Source organism: Rutidosis leptorrhynchoides, chromosome 9 (assembly GCF_046630445.1).
Source record: "Rutidosis leptorrhynchoides isolate AG116_Rl617_1_P2 chromosome 9, CSIRO_AGI_Rlap_v1, whole genome shotgun sequence".
NCBI classification, from domain to species: Eukaryota; Viridiplantae; Streptophyta; class Magnoliopsida; order Asterales; family Asteraceae; genus Rutidosis; species Rutidosis leptorrhynchoides.
Window position 1 is genome coordinate 86,831,848 of NC_092341.1, and position 18,568 is coordinate 86,850,415.

The window sequence follows — 18,568 nt, forward strand, 5'->3', positions numbered from 1 at the left end:
CTTTGTACCATAATTGGGGTTTGGACAAAAGAATGACACTTGTGGAAATTGGACTATGGGCTATTAATGGGCTTTATATTAACTAAACGATACCTCGTTAATTTAATATAGGGATTTACAATTTGACGTATCTATATATAACCACATACGCTTAATCGGGTACGGTGGGCGGGATATCTATAAATACGAATTATCGTTCATTTTACCGGACACGGGAATGGATTAATAGTTAAATAAGCATAATTCCTTTATTTCATATTTCATCGCAATTTTATTTATCGTCTTTTTAATTATCGTACTTTTTAATTATCTCAATTTTATTTATCGTCATTTTATTTATCGCACTTTAAATTATCTCATTTTTATTATCGTTATTTACTTTACCCTTTAAATTAAGTCATTTGTATATTTAATATTTTACATTAGGTTTTAATTGAGACTAAAGTTTTAAAATTGACAAACCGGTCATTAAACGGTAAAAATCCCCTTTTATAATAATAATAATACTACTTATATATATTTATATTTTTACAATTATAGGTTAAAAAAATATAGCGTTAAACCTGGCTAGCTCCCTGTGGAACGAAGCAGACTTACTAAAAACTACACTACTGTACGATTAGGTACACTGCATATAAGTGTTGTAGCAAGGTGTAGGTATATTCACTCTATAAATAAATAAATAACTTGTGTAAAATTGTATCGTATTTAATAGTATTTCGTAATAAAAATATAACTATTTCGTACACTACCCTGCACACATCACTTATTTACTCGTGCACTCAAGGTGAGATCATAGTACCATCTTTTCAACAACTTCTATACTTTTAAATCATGGGATGAGAAACATATACGTACCATACTTTTATGCTTTGAACACAAGTACGAAAATAAACATCCCCAGCGAGTTAGAACAAAAAGCCTCAATTCAATTAACATTAGTTACACTTACAGGGTGTAAACGTGAACTTATGTTATGTGATCATATGGGCTTGATGAGCCCTCATTCGGACGGTTCGCTACTGTTAGCGGACGAAATATATTTTCGAGTATAGTGTATGTTATAACACTACGTAACAAGGTACAAACAGTTAAGTTTTGATAATTGGGTGCTCGCGAACGTGCAACAACTTTTAGAATGCAAACGATTTAGATAATCAACTTTATGGAAATATTAAATCTTGTGGTTCAAAAACAACGTAACTAATACACCTATGATTTCACCAACGTTTTTGTTGACAGTTTTCTATATGTTTTCTCAGGTCCTTGAACGCTATGTGATACATGCTTCCGCACTCTTTTTGATACTTGCTTGGATTTCGAGTATACATGCATACATGGAGCGTCTTTTGACTTTACTTAAATTGTGTCGCATAGGTTTCTTTGTACTTAAAACGTTGTGACTTATTTAGTCGTTGAACTACTTTGTAAACTTTGAAACATCCTTACATTTGAAATGAATGCGACATATTTTGGTGTTTGAAATGAATGCGACATATTTTGGTCAAAAGTTATTTTAAAGACTTATGACCACGTAACGGGACCTAAGTAGACGGCGCCGTCAATGACGATTTTGTCGGCTCGCTACAGTATGAATAATCTTCTTACTATAAATAACTTTCGCTTTCATCCTTGAAAGCCAGTTCATTCAAACTATTTCATCAAAGTTTCCTAACTTGATGAGTATTAGGTTAATCCTAAAGTCCATTCCAACTTTTACATCAAGCTTCCCAAATTGATGGGTGTTAGGTAAATCTTAAGGTCCATTTCAACCAAACTTATTATACTATCGTGAAAAATTCTATCAACCTTCTCAAATAACATCTGCTTGTGCGTATGTAGATAATCCTTTCCAACTACTACTTTAAAACTTCCAAGTTTTGTTGACATGAGGTCATCTCCAATTGACCCACCTGTTAATTTTAAGGTACTACCTTAAATTATTCCTCTATCTCTGCCAGCTTACCATTAGCTTGTCCTATAGAATACTTAACTCTCATGGTTGTTATTGACTTATTAGTCATAACACTAAGGTTCTTAGATATAAGGTTTCTATCGCTCTAGTATTAAACAACTTCAAGACAATAAAACGTTGTGAAAAAACGTACCCTAACTAAAATCAGGATCCATGCGAGTCTTCATAGCTGAGTTAACGATTGCTCTACCACAAGTAAGTCCAAAGTTTTTCCTATTTGAGAACTTTTTCCTTAAGTGTCCAGGGTGTCTATATCTATAACAAATTTTTGGGTTATCAATTTTGCAATCAAGGCCCTCCTTGTATAGTATCTAGGCTACGTGGTTATTCTTTCCCTACCTCTAACAGACCATAATGCGTATACTCAAGTGGTTCCTACCAAAATTTCCTTTGAATCACTTCATATTCCTTATATAGTAACATTTGGGACTTCTGCATGATTTACTTCAATAAAATCACACTGGCCTGACGTCATTATATTGTACTAAATCGTACGTTCATTCCAATATCACTCCATATGGTCAATGTAACGTGATCACTTTAAGTTCCACTCAATTTCATCTAACGGTGCTTTATCTATGCTATCTCAAAACAAATTCTACATAATTAATCTCACAGTTTCTCGGTGTGGGTGTGTAGGTTCCGTAGGTCATGCATCAATGCCTAAATGTCAGAAATTTCTTCAAAATGTTCGGGTTCAGGTAATGTCGTTGAGTTCCTTTCTAGAAATTCCATTTGGGTCTCGCATCGAATTATACGTGTAGCAAGTAGGAATACGATATGTCTTGAGACGACTCCCAAGTCCTTTGGTATGGTTGTGCATCAGTGGAAGACATTATGACTTTGTGAAAGGAGATGCCTTCCCGACTTCTCCGATGCCTAAGAGTGTTAGGGACCTAAGTCCAGAAGTGTCGTTAGATCATCGAGTAGTGGTGAAGAATGACAGAGATAAGTGACGGTTGATGTGTGAAGTGGAGTAGTACGAAATACTATTATTTTTGTTACGAAATACTATTAAATACGATACAATTTACACAAGTTATTTATTTATTTATTGAATAGATATACCTAAACCTTGCTACAACACTTATAGGCAGTGTACCTAATCGTAGAGTAGTGTAGTTTTTAGTAAGTCCGGTTCGTTCCACAGGGAGCTAGCTGAGTTTAACGCTATATTTTTATTAACTATATTTGTATATAAATATATATATATATATATATATATATATATATATATATATATATATATATATATATATATATATATATATATATATATATATATATATATATAAGTAGTATTATTTTTATTATTCTAAAAGGGGGTTTTAATGACCGGTTTGTCGATTTTAAGTCCTAATGTAAAATATTAAATATAACTTAATTTAAAGCGTAAAGTAAATGACGATAAATAAAAATGCGATAAAATAAAAGTACGATAATTAAAAGTGTAATAAAATAAAAGTACGATAAATAAAATGACGATAAATAAAAGTGCGATGAGATCTAAAATAAAGGAATTATGCTTATTTAAACTTCCGTAATCATGATGTTTGACGTTTTGATTTTAATTTATTATTCTGGGTTAATTGTCCTTTGTCCTAGCTTATTTGATACCTATCTGGGTTTTGCCCATAATAGTCCATCGGTCATAATTATAAAATGCTCGTCAAATTAACCTTATTTCCGAAGTCAAATATTCCAACTAATTAGGGATTCGAACTGTAACAAGGTTTTAATACTTTGTTAATAATTACACCAGGTTATCGACTGCGTGTAATCAGAGGTTTTAATACTTTGTTAACAATTACACCAATTACCCTTGTATGTAATCCACCCCTGTTTTAATAAGATATGAACATTAATTTACCCACTTGATCAGTTTGAATAATCAATTACACAACCCGAATAATTAATTAAATGATCGTAAAATATGTCGTATAAACGTCACTAAATAGGACATGCATAATCATTTAATAATTATTAGATTAACTAATTTGAAGATAGGTTAGACAGATTCCAATGAATTGTCATTCGATTAGACAATACCCCCATCTATTAATAGTCCATAGTCCAATGTCCACAAGTGTCGGTCTTTTGTCCAAACCCTATCAGTGAACAAAAATATTTAAAGTATTTAAAAAGGGATCTATAAACTCACAGTTCAATATTGAGATTCAATATTGTAGGCAAATTGTGTAGACGTAATGATGGTAGACGACTGTATGGTTGGCCTTGGATTCAAGAACAATACCCCGAACAATACCCAATATTTCCTTAGCTTAAAACGGTTTGAAACCCGAATTAAAACACCCTCGTATATACTTTATTATTATTAAACTTAAATTAAAATTAAAATTATAATTATAAATATAAATTTAAATTATAGAAGAAAATAAAGTGTGAAATATTTCGTCGAACAAACTGGCCTTTTATAGGCACATTTCCTGAATTTGGTCCCCATGCGATCGCATGGGTTTTCAGTGTTTTTGCCATGCGATCGCATGGCTAGGCTGGACAGCTCATTTTTGCTTTGTTTTCTAGTTCGTCGACATCAAATAGTGTACTATAGCAATAGTGTTTTACTGTAGCAAATAGTGTTTTATTGTAGCAAATAGTGTTTTACTGCAGCAAAGTCGTTTTCACTGTAGCACTGTAGCAAAGTTTTTCAATGTAGCAAATAGTGTTTTACTGTAGCAAAGTCGGTTTTATTGTAGCAAATAGTATTTTACTGTAGCAAAGTCGGTTTCACTGTAGCAAATAGTATTTTACTGTAGCAAAGTCGTTTTTACTGTAGGAAAATCGTTTTTACTTGTACATCTTATAATATATATATACATACATATAATTGTTCATGAATCGTCGAGAGTAGTCAAAGGTAATTGAATATATGAAACAGTTCTAAAATTTTGAGACTCAATCTAACAGACTTTGTTTAACGTGACAAAATAATAAATCGTATAGAGAATTGGTTTAAATAAGTTGAAATTTTTCGGGTCATCACAGTACCTCCCCGTTAAAGAAAATTTCGTCCCAAAATTTTTAGTAGTACCTATTTTATGAGCGATATCAGTGAACAAATGTGGATACTTTTGCTTCATTTGATCCTCACGTTCCCAAGTAAACTCGTGTCCTCGTCTAGCGTTCCAACGAACTCTAACTATCGGTATTTTGCTTTGTTTTAATTGTTTGACCTCACGGTCCATGATTTCAACAGGTTCTTCGATAAAATGGATTTTATCATTGATTCGTATTTTGTCAAGAGGAATTACGACATCCTCTTCAGCTAAACATTTCTTTAAATTTGACACGTAAAATGTGTCATGAACACTACTAAGTTCTTGCGGTAGCTTTAATCGATAAGCAACTGCTCCAATTCTTTTGGTGATTTCAAAGGGTCCTACGTACCTAGGACTTAGCTTTCCTCGTTTACCGAATAGTACAACGCCTTTCCAGGGTGACACTTTTAACATGACTTTTTCGCCCACTTGAAATTCTAGCGGTTTTCTTCTTACATCAGCATAACTCTTTTGGCGACTCATGGCCGTTTTTAATCGCTGTTGTATTTGAATGATCTTTTCGATGGTTTCATGAATAATTTCTGGTCCAGTAAGTTGTCTTTCTCCTACTTCACTCCAACAGATAGGAGATCTGCACTTTCTACCATAAAGTGCTTCAAATGGCGCTGCGTTGATACTCGTATGATAGCTGTTATTGTATGAAAATTCTGCCAACGGTAAGTGTCGATCCCAACTGGTTCCAAAGTGAATCACGCATGCCCGTAACATGTCTTCAAATGTTTGTATTGTTCTTTCACTTTGACCATCTGTCTGTAGGTGATAAGCGGTGCTCATATCTAATTGAGTTCCCAATGCTTTTTGTAATGACTGCCAAAAACATGATGTGAATCGGGTTTCGCGATCAGATATGATGGAGATGGATACACCATGCCTGGAAACTACTTCCTTCAAATATAGGCGTGCTAATTTCTCCATACTGTTCGCCTCCTTTATTGGTAGAAAGTGAGCTGATTTAGTTGGACGATCAACTATCACCCAAATAGTATCATGACTACTTGCAGTCCTTGGAAATTTCGTAATGAAATCCATGGTTATTCTTTCCCATTTCCACTGCGGAATTTCTAGTTGTTGCAGTAATCCTGACGGCTTTTGGTGCTCAGCTTTGACCTTCGCACATGTCAAACATTTTCTTACATAAGTAGCAATTTCTGTCTTCATATTAGGCCACCAATAGAACTTCTTGAGATCGTGGTACATTTTTCCGTTTCCTGGATGAATTGAGTACCTCGTTTTGTGTGCTTCATCTAGTACTAGTTGCCTTAGTTTACCATGTCTTGGTACCCATATCCTACCAGCAAAATACAGGGTTCCATCGGCTTTTAGTTCAAGTTGTTTTTCTAACCCTTTGCTCATTTCGCCTTTTTCATTTTCTTCTTTTAAAGCTTCTAACTGTGCTGCTTGAATTTGCTTCGTGAGATTAGTACGAATTGTAATGTTCAAAGCTCGAACCCTAAGAGGGTTTACTCTTTCTTTCCGACTTATGGCATCAGCTACAACATTAGCCTTTCCGGGGTGGTAACGGATTTCACAATCGTAATCGTTTAACAACTATACCCAGCGACGTTGTCTCATATTGAGTTGTTTTTTTATCAAAAATATGCTGAAGACTCTTATGGTAGTTGTACACTGTACACTTGGTTCCATATAGATAGTGTCTCCATATTTTGAGTGCAAAAACTACTGCTCCAAGTTCTAAATCGTGCGTCGTATAGTTCTTTTCATGAATTTTTAGTTGTCGTGAGGCATATGCGATAAATTTTGTACGTTGCATTAGTATACATCCTAAACCTTGGCGCGAAGCATCACAATAGATCACGAAATCATCATTTCCTTCCGGTAATGAAAAAATGGGTGTAGACTTTAACTTCTTCTTTAAAAACTGGAATGAGGATTCTTGTTCTGTGGACCAATCATAAATCTTTCCCTTTTGAGTCAATGCAGTTAAGGGTTTGGCGATTTTAGAGAAATCTTGAATGAATCTTCGGTATTAACCAGCAAGACCTAAGAATTGGCAGATTTGTGTTGGAGTCTTCGGTGTTTCCCATTTACTAATGGCTTCGATCTTGGCTGGGTCAACTTTAATTCCATGTTTACTGACAACATGGCCCAAAAACTGTACTTCTTGTAACCAAAAATCACACTTTGAAAATTTTGCGTACAATTCTTTTTTCTTGAGTATCTCTAGTACCAGTCTTAAGTGTTGCTCATGTTCTTCCTTGTTCTTCGAGTAAATCAATATGTCGTCGATAAAAACAATGACAAATTTGTCTAAATACGGTCTACAGATGCGATTCATTAGATCCATGAATACTGCTGGAGCATTAGTCAATCCAAAAGGCATGACTAGAAACTCATAGTGACCGTAACGGATTCTGAACGCGGTTTTAGGAACATCTTCTTCCTTCACTCCTAGCTGATGATATCCGGAGCGTAGATCAATCTTATAATAAACACTTGATCCTTGCAATTGATCAAACAAATCATCAATCCTCAGTAATGGGTACCGATTCTTGATCGTTAATTTGTTTAATTCTCGGTAATCTATGCACATTCTCATAGATCCATCCTTCTTCTTGAAGAATAGAATAGGAGCACCCCAAGGTGAAAAACTGGGATGAATAAATCCACGGTCCAATAATTCTTGCAACTAGTCTTGTAATTCTTGCATTTCTGAAGGTGCAAGTCTATATGGGGATCGGGCTACAGGTGCGGCTCCTGGTACGAGATCAATCTGGAATTCTACACATCTCTGTGGAGGTAGCCCCGGTAATTCTTCTGGAAATACTCCGGGATATTCTCTTACAACCGGCATGTCATCAATGCTTCTTTCTTCAGTATCAATCTTCTTTACGTGTGCCAGAATAGCATAACAACCTTTACTTATAAGTTTCTGGGCCTTCATACAGCTGATAAGGTTCAGCTTCGAGTTGCTCTTCTCCCCATAAATCATTAATGGTGTTTCATCCTTACGAGGGATACGGATTGCTTTCTCAGCGCAAACAACTTCCGCTCTTGTTTTGGACATCCAGTCCATGCCAATGATTACGTCAAAACTTCCTAATTCTACGGGTATCAAATCGATTTTGAAGGTTTCACCAGCGAGATTTATTTCGCAACCATGGCAAATTTTATCGGCTTTTATCAGTTTACCATTAGCTAATTCAATAGTATATTTATCGTCTAGAGGCAATGATGCACATTTTAGTTTAGAACTAAAGTCTTTACACATATAACTTCTATCAGCACCCATATCAAACATAATAGAAGCTAGTTAATTATTAACGGTAAACGTACCCGTGACAAGATTTGGATCCTCACGTGCTTCACTGGCACTAACATTAAATGCCCTCCCACGTGCGGGTTCTTTGTTCTTCTCCTTATCAGGGCATTGATTTATAAAGTGACCAGGCTTCTCGCATCGAAAACATTTCTTAACATCGGTCGGTTTTGTCTTTACTTCAGAAACGGTGGCATAATAATCTTTCGCCACATGTCCTTTCTTGTTGCACTTATCACAGACCACTTGGCAATAACTTGCATGATGTGTGTAACATCTTTTGCAAAACGGATGGGGTCCCTTATAGTTTGGACTAGCAGTTGCCCCATCTTATTTACCTTTAAAAGTTTCTTGCTTCTTCAGGTGAGTACTTTTGCCCTTATAGTCTTCCCATTTCCTCTTTCCTTCAGTTATCTTGACTTCGATAATTGGTGCCTTAATCGAACTCTCTGTGATCTGGTCCATGAGTTGGTGTGCCATTATCATGGCTTCCTGCATCGTATTCGGTTTGGACGATGTAACATTTCCTTTGATATTGATCGATAAACCGTCAATATACATTTCTATCTTTCGTTTCTTGTTTGGCACCAATTCGGGACACAACAAGGCTAGTTCCATGAAACGCTTTTCATAGTTATTGAGATTCGCGCTGAAAACCTTCAGATTACGTAACTCAGATTCCATTTTTCTGATCTCGTTTCGAGGATAGTACTCCTCGATTAGCATCTTTTTCAGTTCTTCCCAAGAGATATCATATGCCGTATCTACTCCTTCTGCTTTAGCATAATTGTTCCACCAAGTAAGTGCACCATCTTATAATGTGCACGAAGCATACTTTGACTTGTCTTCGTCCGCACAATTACTGATTTTGAAAACGGACTCCATCTTTTTAAACCATCGGGTTAGATCGACTGGTCCCTCGATCCCACTAAACATCTGTGTTATTTTCATCCTTGAAAAGTTTTGTATGAGCATCCGTTTCGTGAATTTGTGTTTATGGCTGCTGCTTTGGCTGATGTTTCGGCTGCTGATTTTGCTGTCTCGGCTGCAGTAATTCTTTCATTCACACGTTTCTTGAGGAACTCAGCATCCGACATTTGAGACATGTTTCTTCAATAAACACAACAGAGATAATTTAATCATATAGAATATTATAGGTAAAATGAGTTGTCAATAGTTAATCGTAGCATATTAATAATATGAACCAATTATTATAAAAGCCTTTTCTTCTTATTAGCATTTTATAATTATTTCTCGTGTATTACCTACCCGTTAAGTTCATACATAATAGCTAGTACAAGGAATTAACTACTAAAATCCTAATAATATTCCACTATGAAAAATTATAGCGAGTTACTACGTTATTATGTAATAATAATAATAAGAAGTAGTAATAATACAAATAATCATTCCATGCATTTATTATTAATAAACCAAAATAATACAATACCATACAATACCGATATTTTACATATGCTTATTCTACATAACAAGATAGAGTAGCACACATAAGCAATAGAATAGCGCATGGAAGATTTATGGTTGCGAGGTCGTTTATTCAGAACTATCAGAAACTTCTTCCCATTTGGTTCTCTCTGCCAATTGTTTATGTGTGCATGGTCCGACAGACATTCTAGCAGTGTATTTAATTTTTGGTTGGGGTTTTGAGGTACCTGTTGCCTCAGTGGATTTAATACAATAAGGGTGGTTACGGATATAATGGTCCTGTTCCTTTTTAATAATTAAGGACTTTTTATTTTTGTGGTTCTTTATAGCAAGTTTGAATTCCTTTCCTTTGTTAACTTCTTTTTCAGTAATATCCTTTACTTCATCCTCCTCCTCCTCACTGATCTCACCTAATGAACTGTATGAGTCATGTGTAGGAGAATATGTACCGGTGGTCATGAAGCGATATCTGCCAGGCGTAATAGGCACAACCCGCCCGTCGGCGGTGTATCTGGCCCAATGTCCATGTTCATTTAGAAATGGACGATCCTCGTTTATTCCAGGGATCATGGGTCCATGCCAAAGATACTGTGGCTCCGGAAAACTAGAGCTGGGTGGAGCTGGGACCTCCTCTGGGTTAGCCGGAAGTTGAGATTCCCCAGCTAACACAATTTCTTCTTTAATAGGTATTGGAATGCCCTTTTCAGTTGTGGATAGAATAGATTCAGTGTCTGATTCCGAGTCGTACAAAATGATACGATTAGAAGAAGTCATCTATCACATAATTGAAACAATAATTACGTTAGTATATAAATATATCACATATAATGTTTTTGACAAAATGATAAGCAAAAATCGGTAAAAACAGATATGGTCATAGTCCAGACTCACTAATGCATACTAACAATTACCAGTTAAACACATTAATGCAAATTCTGGTTCCCTATAACCTCAAGCTCGGAAACCAACTGAAACGACCCGTCAAAATCGCTATTGACGCGGCACGTTAATCATTGATTCCACAGTGAGGTTTTGACCTCTATATGATACATTTTGATAAAATATTGCATTCATTAAAATAAGTGACTTTCTAAACATAGAAAGTTATAAACATGTGGGTGAGTGCTTAGGTATAAGCAAATCCCCAAAATACATAAGTTTTTATCATACAGTTTGACATCACAGTCAAATTATTTATTACACAATGCAGTTTTATTTCGAATGCAATAAACTTTATACAAAGCATGAAAGACTCCATGCAGGTAACAAGCACATCACAGTGGAAGCAGTCTAAGGACCTGAGAATAAAACATGCTAAAAAGTCAACACGAATGTTGGTGAGTTATAGGTTTAATTGCTCGAGTCATAAATATATATAAAGATAGACCACAAGATTTCATCAAAAGTTTATCAATAGATTCTACGTAACAGAGCACCCTGGTACTAAACTTTAACATTATAATGATAATTACCCCATTCGTTTTAATACACGCAAACTAACATGTCATAAACTCAAATAACATACGTCCGTTAAAAGGCTAGCGCTCTAGCTCGGACGGGGATGTCAAGCCCTATGGATCCATATACAATTACTCGCGTCCATCAGTCCATCTCCTATGTACTGGCAGCTACTAGTTACCAAAGCTAAGGGATTTTCAGTTTAACTCAGTGTAGAATTTAGTATGTACTTGTGTCTTATTGCGTTTAAAATAAATTGCATTTATTCTCAGCCCAAAAATATTTAAAGTATTTAAAAAGGGATCTATAACTCACGGTTCAATATTGAGATTCAATATTGTAGGCAAACTGTGTAGACATAATGATGGTAGACGACTGTATGGTTGGCCTTGGATTCAAGAACAATACCCCGAACAATACCCAATATTTCCTTAGCTTAAAATGGTTTGAAACCCGAATTAAAACACCCTCGTATATACTTTATTATTATTAAAATTAAATTAAAATTAAAATTATAATTATAATTATAAATATAAATTTAAATTACAGAAGAAAATAAAGTGTGAAATATTTCTTCGAACAAACTGGCCTTTTATAGGCACATTTCCTGAATTTGGTCCCCATGCGATCGCATGGGTTTTCAGTGCTTTTGCCATGCGATCGCATGGCTAGGCTGGACAGCTCATTTCTGCTTTGTTTTCTAGTTCATCGATATCAATAGTGTTACTGTAGCAATAGTGTTTACTGTAGCAAATAGTGTTTTATTGTAGCAAATAGTGTTCACTGTAGCAAATAGTGTGTTACTGTAGCAAAGTCGTTTTCACTGTAGCACTGTAGCAAAGTCGTTTTTACTGTAGAAAATAGTATTTTTACTGTAGCAAAGTCGGTTTCATTGTAGCAAATAGTATTTTACTGTAGCAAAGTCGGTTTCACTGTAGCAAATAGTATTTTACTGTAGCAAAGTCGTTTTTACTGTAGGAAAGTCGTTTTTACTTGTACATCTTATAATATATATACACATACATATAATTGTTCAAGAATCATCGAGAGTAGTCAAAGGTAATTGAATATATGAAACAGTTCTAAAATTTTGAGACTCAATCTAACAGACTTTGTTTAACGTGACAAAATAATAAATCGTATAGAGAATTGGTTTAAATAAGTCGAAATTTTTCGGGTCATCACAAATTCGAACAGAATGCGTGAGCTTTTATAGGCCCACTTTGAACTGTACAGCTCCGCGAGTGCGGTACTTTTGTGCCTTACAGCTCCGCGAGTGCGGAGCTTCGAATTCCAGCTCACCAAATTGAGTTAAACGTGGGCTGCTGAATATTATAATATATAATATAATAATATATAATTATATATATATTATATTATATTCTTGTGCATAGTTGACTTGTAATTTTAGCTCCGTGGAGTTGTACGTTGTTGCTCGGTTTATGTCTCAGTTCCGAATTTTTGAACGCCTTTTCGTATGCTTAGATATCTTGTATTTTGCATTTCGTGGCTTGTACTCTTATCATTTTTAGGCGTTTCTCATAAATAAATTGAACCACTTGGATTGTACTTTGTACTTTTTAGCTTTTTGGTCATTTGCGTCTTCAAATCGTCATTTTCTTCTTTTGTCTTCGCACTTATTTATTTAAACGAATATTACATAAAAATAGAACAATTGCAACTAAAAGCTTTACTTATTGGAAGGATATTGCTATGAAATATATGTTCCTTTTTAGCATTATCAAATATCCCCACATTTGAACGTTGCTTGTCCTCAAGCAATACAGAACTTGAAATTAAATTCACAATTCACTCGAATCATTTTTTTATTCTCACACTTTATACATCAGTGATTTTGATACGGCGGTATAAACAATGATAGTAACAATGTGGTTTACAGTCCCACATGATATGAAAATTTAGATCCTTTAAGAAAATCGAATCTTTATGAAAATATTTGATCTTTTGAAAATTCAAGCTAGATTTTACCCTAGACAAGTTTTTCGGAATAACCATTCACCGGTGTTTGCAAAATATTTTTGTGAGTTTTGTGGGTTTCAGATTTTTAAAATTTTAGCTCAAAACTTGTGGTTTTGTGTCACCCACTTGCTAACCTTGTATTAGGAAAGCAATACGTCCATATACTTGCTCTGTATATTACCTTTCGGTAAACTACCGTCCAGTTGTAAAGGAATGCGATGAACAAGCAACTGTTAAGGCAATGTCTAATGACATGCATATGTTCATGGTCCACAACGTGTCGGATGCAATTACTATCCTTTGTAGGAGAAATAGTAAAGATCACCCTATAATTTTTCGGTCTGGCACAAGGTCCAGTCTTCGACCATGCTATGCAACCACCGTTCTTACGATTGACACCCGATTTAGTTCAGGTGACCTAATGAATTCCAGGTGAATTCCTAGGATTTTACGTTCAATGGTAATGAACGCATTGAAAATAGGTTTTCAGAAAACAAATCGGTTTTAATTTGATCAAATTATTTTCTCGTTCAAGCTCGAGTTTAGATATCATCGAATTCCATGAGTTTGTAATTCTCAATCTTTAAGGTCAATCTCAAGGATTGAGTAATATCAGGCTTAAAAGCTGATTTTTAATCTTTAAGGAGATTATCCTTTCTGGGGGTCTGATTCATTAGTTTTATCAAGCTAATTTGCACGGCGCCTTCCCCATTTTACGAGACAGATTCTCTCATGGTTAGGATAAGTCTGACCACATGGCGACCCTGTTTGATGCTGAGGTCCATGTATTTCCTACTGATTTTAGAGATGACTTTTCTAGATTTTTCGTCAACCTACAGCTGGTTTGGACGACAACTTCTTGACCTAAATCAAGAAGCGTGTGTCTTTTTCTGAAGACTTTACTTCATTTTAATGATGGAATTGATTCATCGTGTAGATCCATCTTTCTTTCAAATATTTTACAGTAAATCGGGTAAAACTGATAATATTATTCAAAGCAAAAGTACCTGCAATAATCTTGTACAAAAATATGTGATATATTTTAAAGAACTTGATAATTTATTCCCATACTTAGCTTTTATTTATTCTTTTCTTTGCCTTTTTATTCTCCTTTATTCCATTTTAAATGAATTCAAATGTTTTGGTTGTTTCTCAATTTATGTCCTTTCCGATGTAACAATAATTTCGGTATTATCACCTAGTTTTATCGTTCATAAATATGTATAAACATGATTTTGAGTTCATTTGGTTGAAAATTTTTCAAATTTTCATAAAATTTGGCAATTAAACTAAGTGTAAACACGAGAGAATTTATAACCCTTCCCTTCACTTGAGATATTGCAATGCCCTCATTTGCAAGAAATCAGTAAAAATTTAAATTCATGAGGGTGATTAGCGTAGAAAAATGATTAAAAATACCGAGTTTACAAACATATTGTTTTATATCACATTTGATATTTTACGTCTTGTCGTTAAAATTAGTAGCTTTTGCTGAACTTAATGTCAGTATTTGAAAGTGTGCTGTTTTACCCTGTTTATACATAACATAAAATACAAACATATATATACATAATATTTTTTTTATAAAACCTTTATTTATTAAAACAATTTAAATGAATAATTAAAAATTGTCGTTTTAAAGCGAGTGTTTTAATAAGCAAAGATTTTCGGGTTTTTTTAATTTTGTTTTTTTGGCATACTTTAGATCAATAATATTAAAAATAATGATAACAAAATTTTTCGCCCCGTCTTTGGGTAAAGCAATTTCGGTTCTATGACCTAGTGTTTAACTCACGACGAATTTTAGAAATCATTTTTTTAAACTTAATGAAATAAAGTAAATTTTGTTTTTAAATTCACACAACTTAAATTTAAAATGCGTATTAATTTCATACAAAACCTACAAAAAAAAAGTCAGAATGGGGGGAGAAAACTAGTTCTTTAGTGTCTGCTAGTGGAAAAGACCAATTGGATTCTATTCTCGGAACTACACGAGAACAGAACAACTAACTCTAGACAGCATTTTCTTTTTAGAACATTTGAATCTCCCCACACATAGGTAGTTGTGGTGTTGAAATTGTGATTAACTTCATCGTCAATTTCTCTTGGACCATAATCAACTTGCATATCTGTGACTTTTGCTTTAAGCCATTGGTCGGATTCCTGTGTAACATCTACAAATTCAACTAGTTTCGCCTTTTCTTTAGGTGATAGATTGGATACTAACTGGTTACATAACTTAAAGTTCCCCTTGGTTCTAGCATCACGAATCCGTTTAATAAGTTTCTTCATTGAACTATTAATAACGGGGTCATTTAATTTCGTATCAACAACGGGGTTCTTTGTTATCAAGTCATCATTAGGTGTTACTTCATTTTCCCCACACTTAGGCGTTTTATTATTGGTAAGCACTACCGTTGGAGTTGGTAAAACAACATGGTTCTTACCAATCATTTTTGTTAGTTCAACGGTTTTGGTTGGTGGAGATTTAGCCTTTCGAATCACAAAGGTGACCGATTTTTCATCATTACTAAGTGTCATTCTACCCTCTCTTACATCAAATAACGCCCCGGTAAACGCTAAGAATGGTCGACCTAAAAATAGAGGAATGTTTGAGTCCTCTTCTATGTCAATGACAATAAATTTGAGTAGAAAGGTTAAATTACCTACTTGAACGGGTAGGTTGTCAGCAATTCCAACTAGGTGCCTAATGGTTTGATCAAATAGTCGAACACTCATTTCTGTTGGACTTAACTCACCTACTCCTAATCTCTTATATATTGAAAGAGGCATAACACTCACACTCGCACCTAAATCTGCTAGTGCATCATATATGACACAATCACTAAGTAGACAAGGAACAATAAATTCACCCGGATCACCTAACCTGGGTGGACGTTTTGGTGGAACTGTCTTTACCGGGTTTACTTCTACGGTTTTTGTTTCTTGCATTTTCTTATTCTCCTTCTTCTTCTTTCCAGAGGTATCACAAACTTTATTACCTATTACTTGCTCATACTCAACTCCTTTTCTTGAAAACGAGATGGGTGGGCGGTATGGTGCCACCACTGGCTTTACATACTCGGGTGGTGGTGGTGGCGTAACTTCTTCATTGTTACTTACATCTAAAACCTTCCCATCTTCTGATGCTGGTTTTTCAGAATTCGTTGATACCATATTAACATTCTCATTCCGATGATTTACTTCGGTATTACTCGATAGCTTTCCTTGTTCCCTCTCACTCATCATGCTAGCAAGAGTACCTACGTGTTTTTCTAGATTCAAAATGGAAGCTTGTTGAGTTCTTAATGACTGATCAAACCTCTCATTTATTTGGGGATTGAGATGTAATAAATTGTGTTTGAGATTTCATTAGCTTTACCATCATTTCTTCCAGATTTGGCTTTTTCTCTTCGATTTGTTGTGGTGGTCTATACAAGCTAGGTCTTTGTTGATTGAAAGTGTTGTTTTGAGTTGGTTGGTTATTCGGACCTTGTTGGTTGTACGAGTTGTTGTTGGGTCCATTTGGATTGTAAAGAATGTTTTGATTTCGATTAAAGTTTGGCCTTGGCTGTTGATAATTATTTCCCGGCCTTTGGTTCATGTAGGAAACGTTCTCACGTTGTTCCATCGTTTGCTCAATGTGACAATCTTTCATTAAGTGTGGTCCACCGCATTGCTCACAACTGATTCGTATCGCGTGAATATCTTTATTCATCTTTTCCATTCGTCTCTCGAAAGCATCTATTTTTGCGGAAAGGGAATCAAAGTCATGGCTAGAATCGGCTCTAGCCGCTTTAGATGAATGAAAGATATCTTTTTCCTGGTGCCACTCATGCGAGTAGGAGACTGTATTATCAATTATCTTGTGAGCTTCGGTAGCGGTTTTCTTCATAATGGAACCACCAGCTGCTGTGTCGATGTCTTTTCATGTAGTAACGCTGACACCTTGGTAGAATATTTGTACTTTTTGATAAGTGTCTAAACCATGTTGAGGACATCATCTCAACAACTTTCCGAATCTTGTCCATGCCTCATATAATGTTTCATTTGGCTTTTGCGCGAACGTAACAATTTCTCCTTGAAGTCTCACGGCTTTAAATGCCAGAAAGAATCTTTTAAGAAATTTCTCAACTAAGACATCCCATGTGTCAATCGCCCCTTCAGGTAACGATTCTAACCAATCTTTGGCTTCTCCCTTTAAAGTCCAGGGAAACAACATGAGATAGATCTATTCATCCTCAACTTCTCTGATTTTGAATAGAGTACAGATCCTATTAAAGGTTCGAAGATGTTCATTTGGATCTTCTTTTGGCGTACCACTATATTAGCATTGATTAGTTACCATGTGTAGGATTTATCCTTTGATTTTATAATCTGGCGCATTAATGTCTGGCTTAATAATGGCGTGACCTTGGCCCGTGCGTGTGGCTCTCATTCGATCTTCCATACTTAGAGGTTCCATTACTTTCATAATTGAAATTGTTAAATTCGAATCACTAGATGATTCTGATTTAACCATTTGTGGTTCAGGAGGAATGATTATTGGTTCAGGATCTTGGAATTGTCCTTGAATATCCTCAGGGTTCTCAATTGTGAAATTGGGTTCAAAAGATGGATTATCAAAAATTCGAGTAGGAGTACTTGTTCGACTAGATGATGATTCTAAAGAAAAATCAACGGCGATAATATTGGCTAGATGTCTTGATCGAGTTACAGGTGGTGAACGTATGAAAGGTGGTGAACGTTTTGGTCGATGCATTCACTGAATATCCTATTAGTTATAAAGATAAAAATTATATAAGTTATCAAATTAATAGACTTTTCTGCTTTTGCCCACGTTTCGAATAGCCAAAAGATGCAGCAGGGAGCCAGGCTCCTTTAAGTCGGAAAATCCACAACTCAGCCACTAACAAATCCAACTATTACTACGAAGCAGAAAATTTTGGATGTCTATCAATTTAACCGCTTAAAATAATTTTTCGTCAAAATTTTGAAATAAAAATATATGTCCTAAAAACTAGAGCGTGGAAATGAGAAAGAAGAATAGTGCGTCGAAAAACGTCGAAAAATAAAAATAAGAAAGAAAAATGTCGAAACTTAAAAGTCTAAAAACTAAAAATTAAAGATTGCGTTTAAAGGTATTAAAGCTTAAAAGGAATTCTAAACGGAAAACGGCAATTACTTAAAAAGGCACTAAAATTTATTTAAAACTAAGGCGATACGTGATGGCGTAAAATTCTAAAGTGCCTAGATCTTAATCTAAAGAAAAAGCACTTAAGGGATTTTACGGCAAAGCCTAAAAATCTAGAAATATAAAATAACTACGGCAAAAACTAAGTTTAAAACTAT

The 18,568-nt window shown here is 34.9% G+C and overlaps 1 non-coding gene across 1 annotated transcript; it reads left to right on the forward strand.

Annotated features, from left to right (window-relative positions):
* Window positions 1-17,199: 17,199 nt before the first annotated feature.
* On the forward strand, window positions 17,200-17,306 carry LOC139869736 (small nucleolar RNA R71). Its single transcript, XR_011766317.1, has one exon. It is a non-coding gene; the product is annotated as a small nucleolar RNA R71 (small nucleolar RNA).
* The last annotated feature ends 1,262 nt before the right edge of the window (window positions 17,307-18,568 follow it).